The following is a 24,037-nucleotide window of genomic DNA, read 5'->3' on the forward strand; positions in this document are numbered from 1 at the left end:
TCTCTCGGCCACCATTTCAACTAGTGGGAACTTGTACTTTGGCAACAAATTCCATTTCACAAAGAATTTTCAGTTTACCTGTTCTCATATACAAGACTATAACACTTTCGGGTTTCTCCCACAAGCATGCTTAATAATGTTTCGTAAAGAAACCAAACCGAAGCAAGAAAGAAAATTACCGCAGTTATTTCGGTTGTGACGGGTCACTTTCATGTCATGCGATTCTTGCACGTATATATGTAGTGATGGAATCTCGAAATTTAGTATAGATTGGGCAATAGCCATGAATATAAAACAAGATATTTCCGTGGAAATTACTTAACGTAATAATTCTCGGCATCAAAGCAAGTTACATTTCGACAATTGTAAATTAGAGAGAAAGAAATAAGTAAAAGGAATTTTGTGTTCCAAAATTTCCTATCATACGCTAACGACTTCTTTTTCACAATATTACTTCCATAGAGGGTTGGCAAATTTGTGTTCTTTTGTTTGTTTTAACATGCTTTTAATGTTGATTTGTCGAAAAGGATATATTTTTTTAAAAAAAATAAAACTTTTAAACAAAATGCCAAGATGACATTTTTTTAAGAATAATGAAAAATAATGTATTTGTAGAACATCCAAGGATTGATTGTGTTCATATTACAAGCAAACGCTTGACTAACTTCTTAAAATACACATTTATGTTAGTCTTAAATCTCGCCTGTACGCTGTTCGAGAAGCTCCAACTAATCCAAAGTTTCCAGGCCCCACTGAGTCCAAGTGGTAACTTCTGATTAATTATCATCGTGAATGGATCTAAATCTTAAACATCTGCATAAATCATAGCCATGAATTTTAAACGTGGCCCACGGTATTCATCACCATATGTGTGTTATTTGATGTACATTTTGAACCACTGAGCAGATTCTAATGCACAATAAAGAGAATGATACTCATTTAAAGAAAACGCGTAGTTACAAAACACACAAATAATCACAAACTATCAAACGTCAAGTATCAAAATGTGTTTTAAACAAATCTTAAAAGAAACATGTTTCAAACGCTTTGTTTAAACATTTGAAATAAACAAAGAAATATGTTTTAAACGGAGAAAACATATTGTTTAAAACACTTTGTTTTGATCATGCTAACTCTATTTCCATACAATCCTCCCTGTGAAGTCATTTCCATGTTCGGCTTCGTTGTGAAATGACAAGAGCATTTGGAAAATTAGCAGCAAGCGCCCATACAGATCCTCCTGCCTGCAAATTTCAGAAGGTGAGAGATTATCAAGCTGAGCAAGAGCACACATTTCCACCTACAGTTTTCGTTGTGTTTGCTAATCGGGCTCAGTTTGTACCAAGCCTTTATAAAAAATAATATTAGACTCGTTTGTTGTTCCCCTCCACGTAAATCGTTAGTAAAATGCGAAAGATTTTTGCGTATGAACGGAAACAGAGTTGTTTCCAGGCCACCAATTTTTCCTAGCCTATGTTGCAGTTCTATTCACTGCTCATGGGAAAGTGTAGGTTCCGTAGGAAATTGCTGTTTTACTTGTTGAAACATAAAACCTCGTTTTGTGTGATTTTCGTTTCTTAAAACGAGAGAATAAGGATATAAATCCGTGCCGATTTCTAATTTGCGTCATGTGCACGGACCAACGTACACAAATGATAAACCGACAGCAAATTCTGCCATCTCTCGGCCACCATTTCAACTAGTGGGAACTTGTACTTTGGCAACAAATTCCATTTCACAAAGAATTTTCAGTTTACCTGTTCTCATATACAAGACTATAACACTTTCGGGTTTCTCCCACAAGCATGCTTAATAATGTTTCGTAAAGAAACCAAACCGAAGCAAGAAAGAAAATTACCGCAGTTATTTCGGTTGTGACGGGTCACTTTCATGTCATGCGATTCTTGCACGTATATATGTAGTGATGGAATCTCGAAATTTAGTATAGATTGGGCAATAGCCATGAATATAAAACAAGATAGTTCCGTGGAAATTACTTAACGTAATAATTCTCGGCATCAAAGCAAGTTACGTTTCGACAATTGTAAATTAGAGAGAAAGAAATAAGTAAAAGGAATTTTGTGTTCCAAAATTTCCTTTCATACGCTAACGACTTCTTTTTCACAATGTTACTTCCATACAGGGTTGGCAAATTTGTGTTCTTTTGTTTGTTTTAACATGCTTTTAATGTTGATTTGTCGAAAAGGATATAATTTTTTTTAAAAAAATTTAACTTTTAAACAAAATGCCAAGATGACATTTTTTTAAGAATAATGAAAAATAATGTATTTGTAGAACATCCAAGGATTGATTGTGTTCATATTACAAGCAAACGCTTGACTAACTTCTTAAAATACACATTTATAATAGTCTTAAATCTCGCCTGTACGCTGTTCGAGAAGCTCCAACTAATCCAAAGTTTCCAGGCCCCACTGAGTCCAAGTGGTAGCTTCTGATTAATTATCATCGTGAATGGATCTAAATCTTAAACATCTGCATAAATCATAGCCATGAATTTTAAACGTGGCCCACGGTATTCATCACCATATGTGTGTTATTTGATGTACATTTTGAAACACTGAGCAGATTCTAATGCACAATAAAGAGAATGATACTCATTTAAAGAAAACGCGTAGTTACAAAACACACAAATAATCACAAACTATCAAACGTCAAGTATCAAAATGTGTTTTAAACAAATCTTAAAAGAAACATGTTTCAAACGCTTTGTTTAAACATTTGAAATAAACAAAGAAATATGTTTTAAACGGAGAAAACATATTGTTTAAAACACTTTGTTTTGATCATGCTAACTCTATTTCCATACAATCCTCCCTGTGAAGTCATTTCCATGTTCGGCTTCGTTGTGAAATGACAAGAGCATTTGAAAATTAGCAGCAAGCGCCCATACAGATCCTCCTGCATGCAAATTTCAGAAGGTGAGAGATTATCAAGCTGAGCAAGAGCACACATTTCCACCTACAGTTTTCGTTGTGTTTGCTAATCGGGCTCAGTTTGTACCAAGCCTTTATAAAAAATAATATTAGACTCGTTTGTTGTTCCACTCCACGGAAATCTTTAGTAAAATGCGAAAGATTTTTGCGTATGAACGGAAACAGAGTTGTTTCCAGGCCACCAATTTTTCCTAGCCTATGTTGCAGTTCTATTCACTGCTCATGGGAAAGTGTAGGTTCCGTAGGAAATTGCTGTTTTACTTGTTGAAACATAAAACCTCGTTTTGTGTGATTTTCGTTTCTTAAAACGAGAGAATAAGGATATAAATCCGTGCCGATTTCTAATTTGCGTCATGTGCACGGACCAACGTACACAAATGATAAACCGACAGCAAATTCTGCCATCTCTCGGCCACCATTTCAACTAGTGGGAACTTGTACTTTGGCAACAAATTCCATTTCACAAAGAATTTTCAGTTTACCTGTTCTCATATACAAGACTATAACACTTTCGGGTTTCTCCCACAAGCATGCTTAATAATGTTTCGTAAAGAAACCAAACCGAAGCAAGAAAGAAAATTACCGCAGTTATTTCGGTTGTGACGGGTCACTTTCATGTCATGCGATTCTTGCACGTATATATGTAGTGATGGAATCTCGAAATTTAGTATAGATTGGGCAATAGCCATGAATATAAAACAAGATAGTTCCGTGGAAATTACTTAACGTAATAATTCTCGGCATCAAAGCAAGTTACGTTTCGACAATTGTAAATTAGAGAGAAAGAAATAAGTAAAAGGAATTTTGTGTTCCAAAATTTCCTTTCATACGCTAACGACTTCTTTTTCACAATGTTACTTCCATACAGGGTTGGCAAATTTGTGTTCTTTTGTTTGTTTTAACATGCTTTTAATGTTGATTTGTCGAAAAGGATATAATTTTTTTTAAAAAAATTTAACTTTTAAACAAAATGCCAAGATGACATTTTTTTAAGAATAATGAAAAATAATGTATTTGTAGAACATCCAAGGATTGATTGTGTTCATATTACAAGCAAACGCTTGACTAACTTCTTAAAATACACATTTATGTTAGTCTTAAATCTCGCCTGTACGCTGTTCGAGAAGCTCCAACTAATCCAAAGTTTCCAGGCCCCACTGAGTCCAAGTGGTAGCTTCTGATTAATTATCATCGTGAATGGATCTAAATCTTAAACATCTGCATAAATCATAGCCATGAATTTTAAACGTGGCCCACGGTATTCATCACCATATGTGTGTTATTTGATGTACATTTTGAACCACTGAGCAGATTCTAATGCACAATAAAGAGAATGATACTCATTTAAAGAAAACGCGTAGTTACAAAACACACAAATAATCACAAACTATCAAACGTCAAGTATCAAAATGTGTTTTAAACAAATCTTAAAAGAAACATGTTTCAAACGCTTTGTTTAAACATTTGAAATAAACAAAGAAATATGTTTTAAACGGAGAAAACATATTGTTTAAAACACTTTGTTTTGATCATGCTAACTCTATTTCCATACAATCCTCCCTGTGAAGTCATTTCCATGTTCGGCTTCGTTGTGAAATGACAAGAGCATTTGGAAAATTAGCAGCAAGCGCCCATACAGATCCTCCTGCCTGCAAATTTCAGAAGGTGAGAGATTATCAAGCTGAGCAAGAGCACACATTTCCACCTACAGTTTTCGTTGTGTTTGCTAATCGGGCTCAGTTTGTACCAAGCCTTTATAAAAAATAATATTAGACTCGTTTGTTGTTCCCCTCCACGTAAATCTTTAGTAAAATGCGAAAGATTTTTGCGTATGAACGGAAACAGAGTTGTTTCCAGGCCACCAATTTTTCCTAGCCTATGTTGCAGTTCTATTCACTGCTCATGGGAAAGTGTAGGTTCCGTAGGAAATTGCTGTTTTACTTGTTGAAACATAAAACCTCGTTTTGTGTGATTTTCGTTTCTTAAAACGAGAGAATAAGGATATAAATCCGTGCCGATTTCTAATTTGCGTCATGTGCACGGACCAACGTACACAAATGATAAACCGACAGCAAATTCTGCCATCTCTCGGCCACCATTTCAACTAGTGGGAACTTGTACTTTGGCAACAAATTCCATTTCACAAAGAATTTTCAGTTTACCTGTTCTCATATACAAGACTATTACACTTTCGGGTTTCTCCCACAAGCATGCTTAATAATGTTTCGTAAAGAAACCAAACCGAAGCAAGAAAGAAAATTACCGCAGTTATTTCGGTTGTGACGGGTCACTTTCATGTCATGCGATTCTTGCACGTATATATGTAGTGATGGAATCTCGAAATTTAGTATAGATTGGGCAATAGCCATGAATATAAAACAAGATAGTTCCGTGGAAATTACTTAACGTAATAATTCTCGGCATCAAAGCAAGTTACGTTTCGACAATTGTAAATTAGAGAGAAAGAAATAAGTAAAAGGAATTTTGTGTTCCAAAATTTCCTTTCATACGCTAACGACTTCTTTTTCACAATGTTACTTCCATACAGGGTTGGCAAATTTGTGTTCTTTTGTTTGTTTTAACATGCTTTTAATGTTGATTTGTCGAAAAGGATATAATTTTTTTTAAAAAAATTAAACTTTTAAACAAAATGCCAAGATGACATTTTTTTAAGAATAATGAAAAATAATGTATTTGTAGAACATCCAAGGATTGATTGTGTTCATATTACAAGCAAACGCTTGACTAACTTCTTAAAATACACATTTATAATAGTCTTAAATCTCGCCTGTACGCTGTTCGAGAAGCTCCAACTAATCCAAAGTTTCCAGGCCCCACTGAGTCCAAGTGGTAGCTTCTGATTAATTATCATCGTGAATGGATCTAAATCTTAAACATCTGCATAAATCATAGCCATGAATTTTAAACGTGGCCCACGGTATTCATCACCATATGTGTGTTATTTGATGTACATTTTGAAACACTGAGCAGATTCTAATGCACAATAAAGAGAATGATACTCATTTAAAGAAAACGCGTAGTTACAAAACACACAAATAATCACAAACTATCAAACGTCAAGTATCAAAATGTGTTTTAAACAAATCTTAAAAGAAACATGTTTCAAACGCTTTGTTTAAACATTTGAAATAAACAAAGAAATATGTTTTAAACGGAGAAAACATATTGTTTAAAACACTTTGTTTTGATCATGCTAACTCTATTTCCATACAATCCTCCCTGTGAAGTCATTTCCATGTTCGGCTTCGTTGTGAAATGACAAGAGCATTTGAAAATTAGCAGCAAGCGCCCATACAGATCCTCCTGCATGCAAATTTCAGAAGGTGAGAGATTATCAAGCTGAGCAAGAGCACACATTTCCACCTACAGTTTTCGTTGTGTTTGCTAATCGGGCTCAGTTTGTACCAAGCCTTTATAAAAAATAATATTAGACTCGTTTGTTGTTCCCCTCCACGGAAATCTTTAGTAAAAGGCGAAAGATTTTTGCTTATGAACGGAAACCAGAGTTGTTTCCAGGCCACCAATTTTTCCTAGCCTATGTTGCAGTTCTATTCACTGCTCATGGGAAAGTGTAGGTTCCGTAGGAAATTGCTGTTTTACTTGTTGAAACATAAAACCTCGTTTTGTGTGATTTTCGTTTCTTAAAACGAGAGAATAAGGATATAAATCCGTGCCGATTTCTAATTTGCGTCATGTGCAGGGACCAACGTACACAAATGATAAACCGACAGCAAATTCTGCCATCTCTCGGCCACCATTTCAACTAGTGGGAACTTGTACTTTGGCAACAAATTCCATTTCACGAAGAATTTTCAGTTTACCTGTTCTCATATACAAGACTATTACACTTTCGGGTTTCTCCCACAGGCATGCTTAATAATGTTTCGTAAAGAAACCAAACCGAAGCAAGAAAGAAAATTACCGCAGTTATTTCGGTTGTGAAGGGTCACTTTCATGTCATGCGATTCTTGCACGTATATATGTAGTGATGGAATCTCGAAATTTAGTATAGATTGGGCAATAGCCATGAATATAAAACAAGATATTTCCGTGGAAATTACTTAACGTAATAATTCTCGGCATCAAAGCAAGTTACATTTCGACAATTGTAAATTAGAGAGAAAGAAATAAGTAAAAGGAATTTTGTGTTCCAAAATTTCCTATCATACGCTAACGACTTCTTTTTCACAATATTACTTCCATAGAGGGTTGGCAAATTTGTGTTCTTTTGTTTGTTTTAACATGCTTTTAATGTTGATTTGTCGAAAAGGATATATTTTTTTTTAAAAAATAAAACTTTTAAACAAAATGCCAAGATGACATTTTTTTAAGAATAATGAAAAATAATGTATTTGTAGAACATCCAAGGATTGATTGTGTTCATATTACAAGCAAACGCTTGACTAACTTCTTAAAATACACATTTATGTTAGTCTTAAATCTCGCCTGTACGCTGTTCGAGAAGCTCCAACTAATCCAAAGTTTCCAGGCCCCACTGAGTCCAAGTGGTAACTTCTGATTAATTATCATCGTGAATGGATCTAAATCTTAAACATCTGCATAAATCATAGCCATGAATTTTAAACGTGGCCCACGGTATTCATCACCATATGTGTGTTATTTGATGTACATTTTGAACCACTGAGCAGATTCTAATGCACAATAAAGAGAATGATACTCATTTAAAGAAAACGCGTAGTTACAAAACACACAAATAATCACAAACTATCAAACGTCAAGTATCAAAATGTGTTTTAAACAAATCTTAAAAGAAACATGTTTCAAACGCTTTGTTTAAACATTTGAAATAAACAAAGAAATATGTTTTAAACGGAGAAAACATATTGTTTAAAACACTTTGTTTTGATCATGCTAACTCTATTTCCATACAATCCTCCCTGTGAAGTCATTTCCATGTTCGGCTTCGTTGTGAAATGACAAGAGCATTTGGAAAATTAGCAGCAAGCGCCCATACAGATCCTCCTGCCTGCAAATTTCAGAAGGTGAGAGATTATCAAGCTGAGCAAGAGCACACATTTCCACCTACAGTTTTCGTTGTGTTTGCTAATCGGGCTCAGTTTGTACCAAGCCTTTATAAAAAATAATATTAGACTCGTTTGTTGTTCCCCTCCACGTAAATCTTTAGTAAAATGCGAAAGATTTTTGCGTATGAACGGAAACCAGAGTTGTTTCCAGGCCACCAATTTTTCCTAGCCTATGTTGCAGTTCTATTCACTGCTCATGGGAACGTGTAGGTTCCGTAGGAAATTGCTGTTTTACTTGTTGAAACATAAAACCTCGTTTTGTGTGATTTTCGTTTCTTAAAACGAGAGAATAAGGATATAAATCCGTGCCGATTTCTAATTTGCGTCATGTGCACGGACCAACGTACACAAATGATAAACCGACAGCAAATTCTGCCATCTCTCGGCCACCATTTCAACTAGTGGGAACTTGTACTTTGGCAACAAATTCCATTTCACAAAGAATTTTCAGTTTACCTGTTCTCATATACAAGACTATAACACTTTCGGGTTTCTCCCACAAGCATGCTTAATAATGTTTCGTAAAGAAACCAAACCGAAGCAAGAAAGAAAATTACCGCAGTTATTTCGGTTGTGACGGGTCACTTTCATGTCATGCGATTCTTGCACGTATATATGTAGTGATGGAATCTCGAAATTTAGTATAGATTGGGCAATAGCCATGAATATAAAACAAGATAGTTCCGTGGAAATTACTTAACGTAATAATTCTCGGCATCAAAGCAAGTTACGTTTCGACAATTGTAAATTAGAGAGAAAGAAATAAGTAAAAGGAATTTTGTGTTCCAAAATTTCCTTTCATACGCTAACGACTTCATTTTCACAATGTTACTTCCATACAGGGTTGGCAAATTTGTGTTCTTTTGTTTGTTTTAACATGCTTTTAATGTTGATTTGTCTAAAAGGATATAATTTTTTTTTAAAAAATTAAACTTTTAAACAAAATGCCAAGATGACATTTTTTTAAGAATAATGAAAAATAATGTATTTGTAGAACATCCAAGGATTGATTGTGTTCATATTACAAGCAAACGCTTGACTAACTTCTTAAAATACACATTTATAATAGTCTTAAATCTCGCCTGTACGCTGTTCGAGAAGCTCCAACTAATCCAAAGTTTCCAGGCCCCACTGAGTCCAAGTGGTAGCTTCTGATTAATTATCATCGTGAATGGATCTAAATCTTAAACATCTGCATAAATCATAGCCATGAATTTTAAACGTGGCCCACGGTATTCATCACCATATGTGTGTTATTTGATGTACATTTTGAAACACTGAGCAGATTCTAATGCACAATAAAGAGAATGATACTCATTTAAAGAAAACGCGTAGTTACAAAACACACAAATAATCACAAACTATCAAACGTCAAGTATCAAAATGTGTTTTAAACAAATCTTAAAAGAAACATGTTTCAAACGCTTTGTTTAAACATTTGAAATAAACAAAGAAATATGTTTTAAACGGAGAAAACATATTGTTTAAAACACTTTGTTTTGATCATGCTAACTCTATTTCCATACAATCCTCCCTGTGAAGTCATTTCCATGTTCGGCTTCGTTGTGAAATGACAAGAGCATTTGGAAAATTAGCAGCAAGCGCCCATACAGATCCTCCTGCATGCAAATTTCAGAAGGTGAGAGATTATCAAGCTGAGCAAGAGCACACATTTCCACCTACAGTTTTCGTTGTGTTTGCTAATCGGGCTCAGTTTGTACCAAGCCTTTATAAAAAATAATATTAGACTCGTTTGTTGTTCCCCTCCACGGAAATCTTTAGTAAAAGGCGAAAGATTTTTGCTTATGAACGGAATCCAGAGTTTTTTCCAGGCCACCAATTTTTCCTAGCCTATGTTGCAGTTCTATTCACTGCTCATGGGAAAGTGTAGGTTCCGTAGGAAATTGCTGTTTTACTTGTTGAAACATAAAACCTCGTTTTGTGTGATTTTCGTTTCTTAAAACGAGAGAATAAGGATATAAATCCGTGCCGATTTCTAATTTGCGTCATGTGCACGTACCAACGTACACAAATGATAAACCGACAGCAAATTCTGCCATCTCTCGGCCACCATTTCAACTAGTGGGAACTTGTACTTTGGCAACAAATTCCATTTCACAAAGAATTTTCAGTTTACCTGTTCTCATATACAAGACTATAACACTTTCGGGTTTCTCCCACAAGCATGCTTAATAATGTTTCGTAAAGAAACCAAACCGAAGCAAGAAAGAAAATTACCGCAGTTATTTCGGTTGTGACGGGTCACTTTCATGTCATGCGATTCTTGCACGTATATATGTAGTGATGGAATCTCGAAATTTAGTATAGATTGGGCAATAGCCATGAATATAAAACAAGATAGTTCCGTGGAAATTACTTAACGTAATAATTCTCGGCATCAAAGCAAGTTACGTTTCGACAATTGTAAATTAGAGAGAAAGAAATAAGTAAAAGGAATTTTGTGTTCCAAAATTTCCTTTCATACGCTAACGACTTCTTTTTCACAATGTTACTTCCATACAGGGTTGGCAAATTTGTGTTCTTTTGTTTGTTTTAATATGCTTTTAATATTGATTTGTCGAAAAGGATATAATTTTTTTTAAAAAAATTAAACTTTTAAACAAAATGCCAAGATGACATTTTTTTAAGAATAATGAAAAATAATGTATTTGTAGAACATCCAAGGATTGATTGTGTTCATATTACAAGCAAACGCTTGACTAACTTCTTAAAATACACATTTATATTAGTCTTATATCTCGCCTGTACGCTGTTCGAGAAGCTCCAACTAATCCAAAGTTTCCAGGCCCCACTGAGTCCAAGTGGTAACTTCTGATTAATTATCATCGTGAATGGATCTAAATCTTAAACATCTGCATAAATCATAGCCATGAATTTTAAACGTGGCCCACGGTATTCATCACCATATGTGTGTTATTTGATGTACATTTTGAAACACTGAGCAGATTCTAATGCACAATAAAGAGAATGATACTCATTTAAAGAAAACGCGTAGTTACAAAACACACAAATAATCACAAACTATCAAACGTCAAGTATCAAAATGTGTTTTAAACAAATCTTAAAAGAAACATGTTTCAAACGCTTTGTTTAAACATTTGAAATAAACAAAGAAATATGTTTTAAACGGAGAAAACATATTGTTTAAAACACTTTGTTTTGATCATGCTAACTCTATTTCCATACAATCCTCCTTGTGAAGTCATTTCCATGTTCGGCTTCGTTGTGAAATGACAAGAGCATTTGGAAAATTAGCAGCAAGCGCCCATACAGATCCTCCTGCCTGCAAATTTCAGAAGGTGAGAGATTATCAAGCTGAGCAAGAGCACACATTTCCACCTACAGTTTTCGTTGTGTTTGCTAATCGGGCTCAGTTTGTACCAAGCCTTTATAAAAAATAATATTAGACTCGTTTGTTGTTCCCCTCCACGTAAATCTTTAGTAAAATGCGAAAGATTTTTGCGTATGAACGGAAACCAGAGTTGTTTCCAGGCCACCAATTTTTCCTAGCCTATGTTGCAGTTCTATTCACTGCTCATGGGAACGTGTAGGTTCCGTAGGAAATTGCTGTTTTACTTGTTGAAACATAAAACCTCGTTTTGTGTGATTTTCGTTTCTTAAAACGAGAGAATAAGGATATAAATCCGTGCCGATTTCTAATTTGCGTCATGTGCACGGACCAACGTACACAAATGATAAACCGACAGCAAATTCTGCCATCTCTCGGCCACCATTTCAACTAGTGGGAACTTGTACTTTGGCAACAAATTCCATTTCACAAAGAATTTTCAGTTTACCTGTTCTCATATACAAGACTATAACACTTTCGGGTTTCTCCCACAAGCATGCTTAATAATGTTTCGTAAAGAAACCAAACCGAAGCAAGAAAGAAAATTACCGCAGTTATTTCGGTTGTGACGGGTCACTTTCATGTCATGCGATTCTTGCACGTATATATGTAGTGATGGAATCTCGAAATTTAGTATAGATTGGGCAATAGCCATGAATATAAAACAAGATAGTTCCGTGGAAATTACTTAACGTAATAATTCTCGGCATCAAAGCAAGTTACGTTTCGACAATTGTAAATTAGAGAGAAAGAAATAAGTAAAAGGAATTTTGTGTTCCAAAATTTCCTTTCATACGCTAACGACTTCTTTTTCACAATGTTACTTCCATACAGGGTTGGCAAATTTGTGTTCTTTTGTTTGTTTTAACATGCTTTTAATGTTGATTTGTCGAAAAGGATATAATTTTTTTTAAAAAAATTAAACTTTTAAACAAAATGCCAAGATGACATTTTTTTAAGAATAATGAAAAATAATGTATTTGTAGAACATCCAAGGATTGATTGTGTTCATATTACAAGCAAACGCTTGACTAACTTCTTAAAATACACATTTATGTTAGTCTTAAATCTCGCCTGTACGCTGTTCGAGAAGCTCCAACTAATCCAAAGTTTCCAGGCCCCACTGAGTCCAAGTGGTAGCTTCTGATTAATTATCATCGTGAATGGATCTAAATCTTAAACATCTGCATAAATCATAGCCATGAATTTTGTCACGTGCCAGTTTCGATGACACAATGAAAGGTGCAAGGAGGAATGGTTTCTCGGAATCGACGAGAGATGGCAGCACGCCATATAGAGAGGAGCAGAGCAAATTGTAAAAACTTGGAGCGGAGAAGAGGGATTATATATATTATAGTAAATTGAAAAATATATAAAAGAAGAGTCTAAATACTATAGAAGAAGTAAATATATTGTTGTATATAGTAAATTAAAATAATTAAGAATATTGTCGCATACGAAACGTTTAGGAAAGTTATTAAGTAAACGAACGAATTCAGAAATCTATCTCAATTTCTTTTTGATTCTCTGACGAGGAGAACATCGTCAGCTTTTGCATTTGTCCATTCCCCGGTGGCGCTGTGTCAAATTAGACGCCCCGAAGCACTTTTCGGTTGCGCTTTTTATTAGTCGCACTGGGCCATTGGCAGCGCTCGTTATTAGCGATCCTGGTTATTCCCCTTTGGTCGTCAAATAGGAGGTGGCGCTATTGTCAGTTTAGTCGACCCTACTCTTTCGACAAGTATAGCTTGTATTGTTTGACAAAGAAGCGGGGGGAAAGCGAGCACATAAATAAGATTACGCTTTAATAAAAGAAGAAGAAATTCAAAGAAAAAGAAGAAGAAGCCATATTAAAAGAAGAAGAAGCTTTTTCCATATTAAAAAAGAAGAAGCCTTTTAGAAGAAGAAGAAGCCTTTTAAAAGAAGAAGAAGCCGTTTCCATAAGAAAAGAAGAAGCTTTTTCCATATTAAAAGAAGAAGAAGCCTTTTAAAAGAAGAAGAAGCCATTTAAAAGAAGAAGAAGCCTTTTCGATTATACATATACATATATTTTCTCTGTATCTTGTCAAGTTCTCAGAATATAGATCCGCATTTTACTATATCCTCTTGGCTATAAAACGCTTTTTTATTTGGAATTCTCAAACAAAGAACCTATCCCCTGAGATTAAGATATCTGTAGCCGTGGTAAATAACATGTAAGTACGTACCCACAAGGGGCGTAGCATTAGTGGCGACCAACGTTGCGGCTAGCAGAATTGTGACTAAGAAAGCGAAAAAGGAAGAAAGCCAAAATGGAGGAAGAAAATAAAATTGAAGGCGAGAACAGAGAAACTATAATGGAGGAAATGGAAGACAGAAAGGAAATATTAAACTGTTGTGGAAAAGAGGGAAATAAGGAAGAAGCTATCCTATGCAGCTCATGCAAAGAAATGAAACATTGGCTATGTGAGAAGATAAGAAGAGAAAAGTACATAGGAATAAGTGAAAGAGGAGATTACGTATGCAAAAATTGCAAGGAAGAAAGGATAAATGAAAAGGAAGAGAAGAAAAAGGAAAAGGAAGAAGAGAAAATGAAGGAAAAACCAAAGAAGACAGAAGAGGTGAACATGATAGACATGTTCCAGAAGTTATCGATGCAGATAGAAGAAAGTAATAAAAATAATAGCAGAGGAGCAAAAGAAAATAGCAGACGATTAGAAAGAGAATTAAAAACACAGATGGAAGAGAATAGGAGAGAATTAAAAGAGAATAGTAGAAAGTTAGAAGAAAAGTTAGAAGAAAGTAATAAAAGGATGGAAGAAAGGCTCGAGGAAAACAGCAGGAAATTGGAAGTATCGAGATCCGAAACACATGAGATGTTCTTGAGACTGAATGAAACGTGTGAAGGAAATAGAAAGTCGCTGGAAAGCAAGATAGAAGAAACAACGTTGTTAATTGAGAGTACAAGTTTAGATATAAATAGAAGAATAGAAGAGGAGGTTTCGAATCTCAGAGAGGAAAATAAACAAAGAAACGAAAATTTGGAGAGAAAGCTGGTTGAAAGTAAATCTCAAATAGAATTAGCCGTTTCAAGAATAGAAGAAAACGAAAGCAAGATAGAGGAAGCTAAGCTCCTGATAGAAGATAGAAGTTTGGAAATGAATAATAGAATTGAAAGGGAAGTTCTAAAACTCAGAGAAGAAAACTCGTATGGACTTCAAGAAGCTCAAGAAAAAACTCTGAGTATAGAAAGGGAGATTGGAGAAAATCGAGCCAAAATAATTGCAGTAGATAAGAGAGAAAAGGAAATGAATAGAAAAATAAACGGAACAGTATCCAGGATGGATAAGACAGAGAAGAGAATGGAAGAAGTGGAAAGAAGACTAGGGAATATATCTGTAAAAGAAAGGAACGCTAGACCCAGTTTTCGATGCAGCGAGGAAGAGACTTATATCAAGAAAGAGATAAAAGAAGAAAGCTCTAGCGATGAGTCTACAACGGAAGAAGAAAGGAAAAAAGATTATGGGAAAATATCTTACGAAAGGAGAAAGAGAAAATGGAAGAGTAGTGAAGAAAGTAGCAACAATGAGAAATTTTTAGATACGCTAGAAGAAGAATACAAAGGCTGTGAAAGATATAAATCAAGGATACCTAGGCCACAGGAATTACAGCATATGCCTAAATTTAATGGAAATATATCAGAGAAATGCCCAAGGAAATTCCTGAAGGAGCTTACCACGAACATACGTTTAATGAGAATCCCAGATCACATGACTCTTAGTCTCATTGACACGTGTTTCGAACAGTCAGCAGCCGGGTGGTATCAATTAAACCAACACAAATTCAAAGACTTTCGAGAATTCAGTAGAAAGTTTTTAGATTACTATTGTAGCAAAGACATCAAGGAAAGGCAATTGGAAGCCCTAAAGCGAAAACACATCGACTGGTCGAAAATTGAAAGTCTGGAGGAACGTACATGGGAAACCTTGAGAAGCTTTAAGAATTTGAAAGAAGGATGCAGCGAAGAGGAATTAGTGAAACAAGTAATCCAAACGCTACCAGTAAGAATCCAAAGAGCCATAGCAGCGGTGAAAATAAAGAAAGTGGATGACTTAATAGAATACCTAAGGACAGAAGATATGCTGAAGAAAACTCAAAACTCTTGGGATAGAGAGAGGAATGACAGGGATGGTCGACCTTATTCAAAGAGACGTTATGATGAAGAAGATAATAGCAACAGGCAAAAGTTCCGAAGACAAGAGCTCGAGGTTAGAAATCTGGATTTGAGAGGTCAGGACCAGGATAGAGGAAGAGGAACTAACTTGAGGAATAGGAACGATTACGTCAGGAATCAAGAGTTTGCTGGAGATGGAAGATACCAGGGATATGATAGGAAATATAGAGGCAGAAATAGATTCCAGAGATATGGCAGAAGGGGAAGTCCTAGATGGAGGGAGGAAAGAGAAGAAAGACAGCAGAATGGACGAGCATCCAATGATGAAACTGAGAGAAGAAATATATCTCAGGACGAAGAGAGAAACGAGGCAATGGAGCTAACAAGAAGCTATTGTACTGATGGAAGAAGGTTCCAAGAAAGATCGCACGGAGGAGAACATTTGGAGAACGCCCAGAATAATCGAGCGTCAAACATGTAATGCTCTTGCAGCAATCCCCAGGTGTGAGAGCTAATGAAAAGAAACATGAAATGAGGGGAGAAACAATAGAGAAACCCAGCGACAGTTTAGAATTATGTTTAGTAGGAGAACCAGACTTTGGAAGACTAAAACCTGGGAGAACGTTTTATGTTAAAGCTAAAATAATAGAACTGGAAGTTAAATGTTTGGTAGATTGTGGAAGCGTAGTGGAAGTCATGAGTTACGAATGCTGGAAGAAAATAAGAGAGAAGTACCCGCAAGCTAGATTAGATACATGCGAGAAAGACAGGATTAGATTGGTCATGGCAGCCGGCAAGGATGAATACAAGATACAGGGATCGATAAAAATCATGATGAATATTCAAGGTGAAAATTTCTCAGTAAATTTCTTAGTGGTGAAAGGATTACGGTGTGAGATTATTTTAGGAGTGTCTTTCCTAGAAAAGTATGATGGGCACATTCATGTCAAAGAGAGAAGGCTAAATGTGGAATTGGAAGAGTCGTGTAGACTTGATATTCCTATGGAGACAATGTGTGACGAGTCGACAAAAGAAATGTGTGTTCGAAAACAAGGTCTTGTGGTTAACAAAAGGGACGTTATGTATAAAGAAAGCGAATACGACGAAGATAAACATAGAGAAATAAAGAGAAAAGAAAATGAATATGTGGCGTCCGTTAAAGAAATACAAGATAAAGTGAGCGAATGCATAGAAATCTCGGAAAACGAGAGAAGAGAATTGAGAAATGTACTTGTCAAACATAGGAACTTATTTAGCCAACGACCTGGACTTACGAATGTGTATTCATATGAAATAGAGGTAGACACAAATCAGCCCATTGTATCTAGGCAATACTCTATACCTTTTACCAAGAGGAAAGCTGTTGAAGAAGAACTACAGAAATGGCTGGACTGGGATATCATAGAAGATTCGAATAGTATTCACATAAGCCCCATGCACGTAGTGGATAAACCAAACGGAGGCGTGAGACCTGTTTTGGACCTGAGAGAGCTAAATAAGCATGTATTACTACCCCGAAATCAAGTTGAAAAAATTAATGAGTTATTGCATTCATTTGCGGGAAGTAAGTACTTCACATCTTTTGATTTAACGCTAGGATACTTCCAGGTGGAGATCGAAGAAAAGTCTAGAAAATACACAGCATTTAGGTATGGGTCCAGGTTATTGCAATTTAAAAGACTACCTTACGGATTAAATTCATCGGTGTCGGCGTTTACAACAGCGTTAAACAGAATATTTGGTCTAGAAACAAAGTCATGGTTAGCAATATATGTAGATGATATGTGTATACATTCAAAGGACTGGATGGATCATATAAGCAAAATAGACTGGGTTTTATGTAAATTGAAAGAAGCAGGACTTACTGTTAAGTTAGAAAAATGTTCGTTTGCAAAGAAAGAAATCAAGTTCCTCGGGCATATAGTGTCTGGAGGAAACGTAAGACTTTGTAGCGATAAAAATGAGGCTATAAAATGTTTTCCAAAGCCTACAACCAGGAAGCAATTGCAAAGATTCCTAGGGATATGCAATTGGAGGAGCAAATTTATTAGGAATTTCGCTTCAAAAGCCAAGCCTTTATACGATCTTTTGAGAAAGGATGTGAAATGGAACTGGGCACAAGAGGAGGAAAAGGCTTTTAATGTATTAAAAGAAGACCTGACATCTAGTCCAGCTATAGGCCAGCCAGATTTTAAAAGACTTTTCATCATAGGAACAGACGCATCGAATATAGGTCTAGGGGCCTATCTCTTCCAGAAAACCGAGGATGGAGAAGATGTTGTAATTCAATATGCGAGTCGTGCACTGAAAGCGTTTGAAAGGGCGTATACCATTAGCGAACTGGAATGTTTGGCCATCATATTCGGCATTGAAAAGTTTGCGGTTTACTTGAAAGGAAGAAAATTTAAAATTCTTTGCGACCATAAGAGTCTTATATGGTTAAACTCTGCAAGGCAATGGAATCCTCGCTTGACAAGATGGGCATTACTTCTTCAGGAATACAGTTTTGAAATAGTGGACATTAAAGGAAAGGACAATAAAATTGCAGATGCCTTAAGTAGATCCCCTTTACATATGATGCAGGAACCAGAGGAAGTGCTGAAGTTATCCATAAACGCCATCATGGATGAAGAACTCGGGAACATATCCAGACAAGAATGGATAGAAAGCATGAAGAAAGACGAAGAATTAAGCGGCATCTTAAATGTCTTGAATGGAGATAGAAATGAAAACGAAAAGAAAATGAGAAGAGCGAAGATAGAAGGAAAATATGTAATTAAGGAAGGAATGATTTTTAGAGTAAGCATAGAGAAATCCAACCAAGTGCAACTATGCGTACCTGGAGCACTAATTAAAAAAGTACTCGCAGAAGTGCATGAGAAGTCTGGACATTTCGGGATTGATAAAACATTGAGGCTTGCCCGGAGATTTTTCTTGTGGAAATGTATGAAGAGAGACGTGGTGGGTCATGTAAGAAATTGCATGTTATGTATAAAAACTAAACCTTCAAAATTGAAAATGGAAAGAGAAGAGTTACACGTAACTGCAAAAAATCCTCTAGATATGATATCTATTGATCTGATTGGACCTCTCCCAAGATCGCGAGGATTTACATATATTCTCACATGCGTCGACGTGTGCAGTAAGTTTGTAATATGTTATAACCTCAAGAAGGCTACAGCAAAGGAGATAGTAAAATATTTAGAAGAAGGATTTGTCAAACACTATGGAGTTCCATTAAAAATTCTAACGGATAATGGTACACAATTTGTATCGGAATACTTTAAGGATTACATGAAGTTTAAAGGAATTAAGATGATAAACGTTACTAGGTATCATCCAAGTTCGAACCCGATAGAGAGATATAACGGGGAAATAGTAAGAATTCTAAGAATGTTATGTCATGACAATCATACGAAGTGGTCTACAGCAGTTAACAGAGCCATAAGATGGATAAATAACTCTATATCGGAGGAAACAAAGAAGAGTGCAGCTGAATTGTTTCTGGGATATATGGAAGAACCCGGAATCTTCAAGGAATTTGATTGGCCGAGGGAAGTAATATCCAAAGAAGAGGCTAAGGAAGTATTACTAGACATATACATTAAGAGAATGAAGAAAATTAACAGGAAAGCAGAAAATGGTATAAAAATAAAATTAAAAAGGGGAGACTTAGTATTTTGCAAAACACACCCAATGAGCAAAGCATCAGAGAAAGCAATCAAGAAATTATTTTTCATATATGAAGGGCCATACGAGGTCACGAATTTATTTCGGAACACAGCGGTAGTAAAGCATACAGAAACAAATATAGAGAGAAGGGAGAACCTGGAGAATATCAGGAGATACAACTGCACGGAGGAAGTAAAAAAGAGCTTAGTTAATGAATAATAGAGACAATAAGAGAAGTCACATAGAACGAGGGAAAAATTTATAAATTTACAAATGAACTTTCCAATATATAAATTTTTCATCCTCAAGGAGGGGGATATTGTGTCACGTGCCAGTTTCGATGACACAATGAAAGGTGCAAGGAGGAATGGTTTCTCGGAATCGACGAGAGATGGCAGCACGCCATATAGAGAGGAGCAGAGCAAATTGTAAAAACTTGGAGCGGAGAAGAGGGATTATATATATTATAGTAAATTGAAAAATATATAAAAGAAGAGTCTAAATACTATAGAAGAAGTAAATATATTGTTGTATATAGTAAATTAAAATAATTAAGAATATTGTCGCATACGAAACGTTTAGGAAAGTTATTAAGTAAACGAACGAATTCAGAAATCTATCTCAATTTCTTTTTGATTCTCTGACGAGGAGAACATCGTCAGCTTTTGCATTTGTCCATTCCCCGGTGGCGCTGTGTCAAATTAGACGCCCCGAAGCACTTTTCGGTTGCGCTTTTTATTAGTCGCACTGGGCCATTGGCAGCGCTCGTTATTAGCGATCCTGGTTATTCCCCTTTGGTCGTCAAATAGGAGGTGGCGCTATTGTCAGTTTAGTCGACCCTACTCTTTCGACAAGTATAGCTTGTATTGTTTGACAAAGAAGCGGGGGGAAAGCGAGCACATAAATAAGATTACGCTTTAATAAAAGAAGAAGAAATTCAAAGAAAAAGAAGAAGAAGCCATATTAAAAGAAGAAGAAGCTTTTTCCATATTAAAAAAGAAGAAGCCTTTTAGAAGAAGAAGAAGCCTTTTAAAAGAAGAAGAAGCCGTTTCCATAAGAAAAGAAGAAGCTTTTTCCATATTAAAAGAAGAAGAAGCCTTTTAAAAGAAGAAGAAGCCATTTAAAAGAAGAAGAAGCCTTTTCGATTATACATATACATATATTTTCTCTGTATCTTGTCAAGTTCTCAGAATATAGATCCGCATTTTACTATATCCTCTTGGCTATAAAACGCTTTTTTATTTGGAATTCTCAAACAAAGAACCTATCCCCTGAGATTAAGATATCTGTAGCCGTGGTAAATAACATGTAAGTACGTACCCACAAGGGGCGTAGCAATTTTAAACGTGGCCCACGGTATTCATCACCATATGTGTGTTATTTGATGTACATTTTGAAACACTGAGCAGATTCTAATGCACAATAAAGAGAATGATACTCATTTAAAGAAAACGCGTAGTTACAAAACACACAAATAATCACAAACTATCAAACGTCAAGTATCAAAATGTGTTTTAAACAAATCTGAAAAGAAACATGTTTCAAACGCTTTGTTTAAACATTTGAAATAAACAAAGAAATATGTTTTAAACGGAGAAAACATATTGTTTAAAACACTTTGTTTTGATCATGCTAACTCTATTTCCATACAATCCTCCCTGTGAAGTCATTTCCATGTTCGGCTTCGTTGTGAAATGACAAGAGCATTTGGAAAATTAGCAGCAAGCGCCCATACAGATCCTCCTGCCTGCAAATTTCAGAAGGTGAGAGATTATCAAGCTGAGCAAGAGCACACATTTCCACCTACAGTTTTCGTTGTGTTTGCTAATCGGGCTCAGTTTGTACCAAGCCTTTATAAAAAATAATATTAGACTCGTTTGTTGTTCCCCTCCACGTAAATCTTTAGTAAAATGCGAAAGATTTTTGCGTATGAACGGAAACCAGAGTTGTTTCCAGGCCACCAATTTTTCCTAGCCTATGTTGCAGTTCTATTCACTGCTCATGGGAACGTGTAGGTTCCGTAGGAAATTGCTGTTTTACTTGTTGAAACATAAAACCTCGTTTTGTGTGATTTTCGTTTCTTAAAACGAGAGAATAAGGATATAATCCGTGCCGATTTCTAATTTGCGTCATGTGCACGGACCAACGTACACAAATGATAAACCGACAGCAAATTCTGCCATCTCTCGGCCACCATTTCAACTAGTGGGAACTTGTACTTTGGCAACAAATTCCATTTCACAAAGAATTTTCAGTTTACCTGTTCTCATATACAAGACTATAACACTTTCGGGTTTCTCCCACAAGCATGCTTAATAATGTTTCGTAAAGAAACCAAACCGAAGCAAGAAAGAAAATTACCGCAGTTATTTCGGTTGTGACGGGTCACTTTCATGTCATGCGATTCTTGCACGTATATATGTAGTGATGGAATCTCGAAATTTAGTATAGATTGGGCAATAGCCATGAATATAAAACAAGATAGTTCCGTGGAAATTACTTAACGTAATAATTCTCGGCATCAAAGCAAGTTACGTTTCGACAATTGTAAATTAGAGAGAAAGAAATAAGTAAAAGGAATCTTGTGTTCCAAAATTTCCTTTCATACGCTAACGACTTCTTTTTCACAATGTTACTTCCATACAGGGTTGGCAAATTTGTGTTCTTTTGTTTGTTTTAACATGCTTTTAATGTTGATTTGTCGAAAAGGATATAATTTTTTTTAAAAAAATTAAACTTTTAAACAAAATGCCAAGATGACATTTTTTTAAGAATAATGAAAAATAATGTATTTGTAGAACATCCAAGGATTGATTGTGTTCATATTACAAGCAAACGCTTGACTAACTTCTTAAAATACACATTTATATTAGTCTTAAATCTCGCCTGTACGCTGTTCGAGAAGCTCCAACTAATCCAAAGTTTCCAGGCCCCACTGAGTCCAAGTGGTAGCTTCTGATTAATTATCATCGTGAATGGATCTAAATCTTAAACATCTGCATAAATCATAGCCATGAATTTTAAACGTGGCCCACGGTATTCATCACCATATGTGTGTTATTTGATGTACATTTTGAACCACTGAGCAGATTCTAATGCACAATAAAGAGAATGATACTCATTTAAAGAAAACGCGTAGTTACAAAACACACAAATAATCACAAACTATCAAACGTCAAGTATCAAAATGTGTTTTAAACAAATCTTAAAAGAAACATGTTTCAAACGCTTTGTTTAAACATTTGAAATAAACAAAGAAATATGTTTAAAACGGAGAAAACATATTGTTTAAAACACTTTGTTTTGATCATGCTAACTCTATTTCCATACAATCCTCCCTGTGAAGTCATTTCCATGTTCGGCTTCGTTGTGAAATGACAAGAGCATTTGGAAAATTAGCAGCAAGCGCCCATACAGATCCTCCTGCATGCAAATTTCAGAAGGTGAGAGATTATCAAGCTGAGCAAGAGCACACATTTCCACCTACAGTTTTCGTTGTGTTTGCTAATCGGGCTCAGTTTGTACCAAGCCTTTATAAAAAATAATATTAGACTCGTTTGTTGTTCCCCTCCACGGAAATCTTTAGTAAAAGGCGAAAGATTTTTGCTTATGAACGGAAACCAGAGTTGTTTCCAGGCCACCAATTTTTCGTAGCCTATGTTGCAGTTCTATTCACTGCTCATGGGAAAGTGTAGGTTCCGTAGGAAATTGCTGTTTTACTTGTTGAAACATAAAACCTCGTTTTGTGTGATTTTCGTTTCTTAAAACGAGAGAATAAGGATATAAATCCGTGCCGATTTCTAATTTGCGTCATGTGCAGGGACCAACGTACACAAATGATAAACCGACAGCAAATTCTGCCATCTCTCGGCCACCATTTCAACTAGTGGGAACTTGTACTTTGGCAACAAATTCCATTTCACGAAGAATTTTCAGTTTACCTGTTCTCATATACAAGACTATTACACTTTCGGGTTTCTCCCACAGGCATGCTTAATAATGTTTCGTAAAGAAACCAAACCGAAGCAAGAAAGAAAATTACCGCAGTTATTTCGGTTGTGAAGGGTCACTTTCATGTCATGCGATTCTTGCACGTATATATGTAGTGATGGAATCTCGAAATTTAGTATAGATTGGGCAATAGCCATGAATATAAAACAAGATATTTCCGTGGAAATTACTTAACGTAATAATTCTCGGCATCAAAGCAAGTTACATTTCGACAATTGTAAATTAGAGAGAAAGAAATAAGTAAAAGGAATTTTGTGTTCCAAAATTTCCTATCATACGCTAACGACTTCTTTTTCACAATATTACTTCCATAGAGGGTTGGCAAATTTGTGTTCTTTTGTTTGTTTTAACATGCTTTTAATGTTGATTTGTCGGAAAGGATATATTTTTTTTTAAAAAAATAAAACTTTTAAACAAAATGCCAAGATGACATTTTTTTAAGAATAATGAAAAATAATGTATTTGTAGAACATCCAAGGATTGATTGTGTTCATATTACAAGCAAACGCTTGACTAACTTCTTAAAATACACATTTATGTTAGTCTTAAATCTCGCCTGTACGCTGTTCGAGAAGCTCCAACTAATCCAATGTTTCCAGGCCCCACTGAGTCCAAGTGGTAGCTTCTGATTAATTATCATCGTGAATGGATCTAAATCTTAAACATCTGCATAAATCATAGCCATGAATTTTAAACGTGGCCCACGGTATTCATCACCATATGTGTGTTATTTGATGTACATTTTGAACCACTGAGCAGATTCTAATGGACAATAAAGAGAATGATACTCATTTAAAGAAAACGCGTAGTT

The 24,037-nt window shown here is 35.5% G+C and overlaps 9 non-coding genes across 9 annotated transcripts; all 9 read right to left on the reverse strand.

Moving 5' to 3' along the window:
* Positions 1–1,328: 1,328 nt before the first annotated feature.
* Positions 1,329–1,445, reverse strand: LOC145997873 (U5 spliceosomal RNA). The gene has a single exon (XR_014443259.1). It is a non-coding gene; the product is annotated as a U5 spliceosomal RNA (small nuclear RNA).
* A 1,562-nt stretch (positions 1,446–3,007) lies between these two features.
* On the reverse strand, positions 3,008–3,124 carry LOC145997858 (U5 spliceosomal RNA). The gene has a single exon (XR_014443246.1). It is a non-coding gene; the product is annotated as a U5 spliceosomal RNA (small nuclear RNA).
* Positions 3,125–4,687: 1,563 nt separating this feature from the next.
* LOC145997862 (U5 spliceosomal RNA) lies at positions 4,688–4,804 on the reverse strand. Its single transcript, XR_014443250.1, has one exon. It is a non-coding gene; the product is annotated as a U5 spliceosomal RNA (small nuclear RNA).
* A 1,562-nt stretch (positions 4,805–6,366) lies between these two features.
* Positions 6,367–6,484, reverse strand: LOC145997772 (U5 spliceosomal RNA). The gene has a single exon (XR_014443164.1). It is a non-coding gene; the product is annotated as a U5 spliceosomal RNA (small nuclear RNA).
* A 1,562-nt stretch (positions 6,485–8,046) lies between these two features.
* On the reverse strand, positions 8,047–8,164 carry LOC145997846 (U5 spliceosomal RNA). Its single transcript, XR_014443235.1, has one exon. It is a non-coding gene; the product is annotated as a U5 spliceosomal RNA (small nuclear RNA).
* Positions 8,165–9,727: 1,563 nt separating this feature from the next.
* On the reverse strand, positions 9,728–9,845 carry LOC145997807 (U5 spliceosomal RNA). Its single transcript, XR_014443197.1, has one exon. It is a non-coding gene; the product is annotated as a U5 spliceosomal RNA (small nuclear RNA).
* Positions 9,846–11,408: 1,563 nt separating this feature from the next.
* LOC145997847 (U5 spliceosomal RNA) lies at positions 11,409–11,526 on the reverse strand. The gene has a single exon (XR_014443236.1). It is a non-coding gene; the product is annotated as a U5 spliceosomal RNA (small nuclear RNA).
* Positions 11,527–21,046: 9,520 nt separating this feature from the next.
* LOC145997849 (U5 spliceosomal RNA) lies at positions 21,047–21,164 on the reverse strand. Its single transcript, XR_014443237.1, has one exon. It is a non-coding gene; the product is annotated as a U5 spliceosomal RNA (small nuclear RNA).
* A 1,562-nt stretch (positions 21,165–22,726) lies between these two features.
* LOC145997773 (U5 spliceosomal RNA) lies at positions 22,727–22,844 on the reverse strand. Its single transcript, XR_014443165.1, has one exon. It is a non-coding gene; the product is annotated as a U5 spliceosomal RNA (small nuclear RNA).
* Positions 22,845–24,037: the final 1,193 nt, after the last annotated feature.

Source organism: Lepisma saccharinum, chromosome 13 (assembly GCF_977018435.1).
Source record: "Lepisma saccharinum chromosome 13, izLepSacc3.1, whole genome shotgun sequence".
NCBI lineage: Eukaryota > Metazoa > Arthropoda > Insecta > Zygentoma > Lepismatidae > Lepisma > Lepisma saccharinum.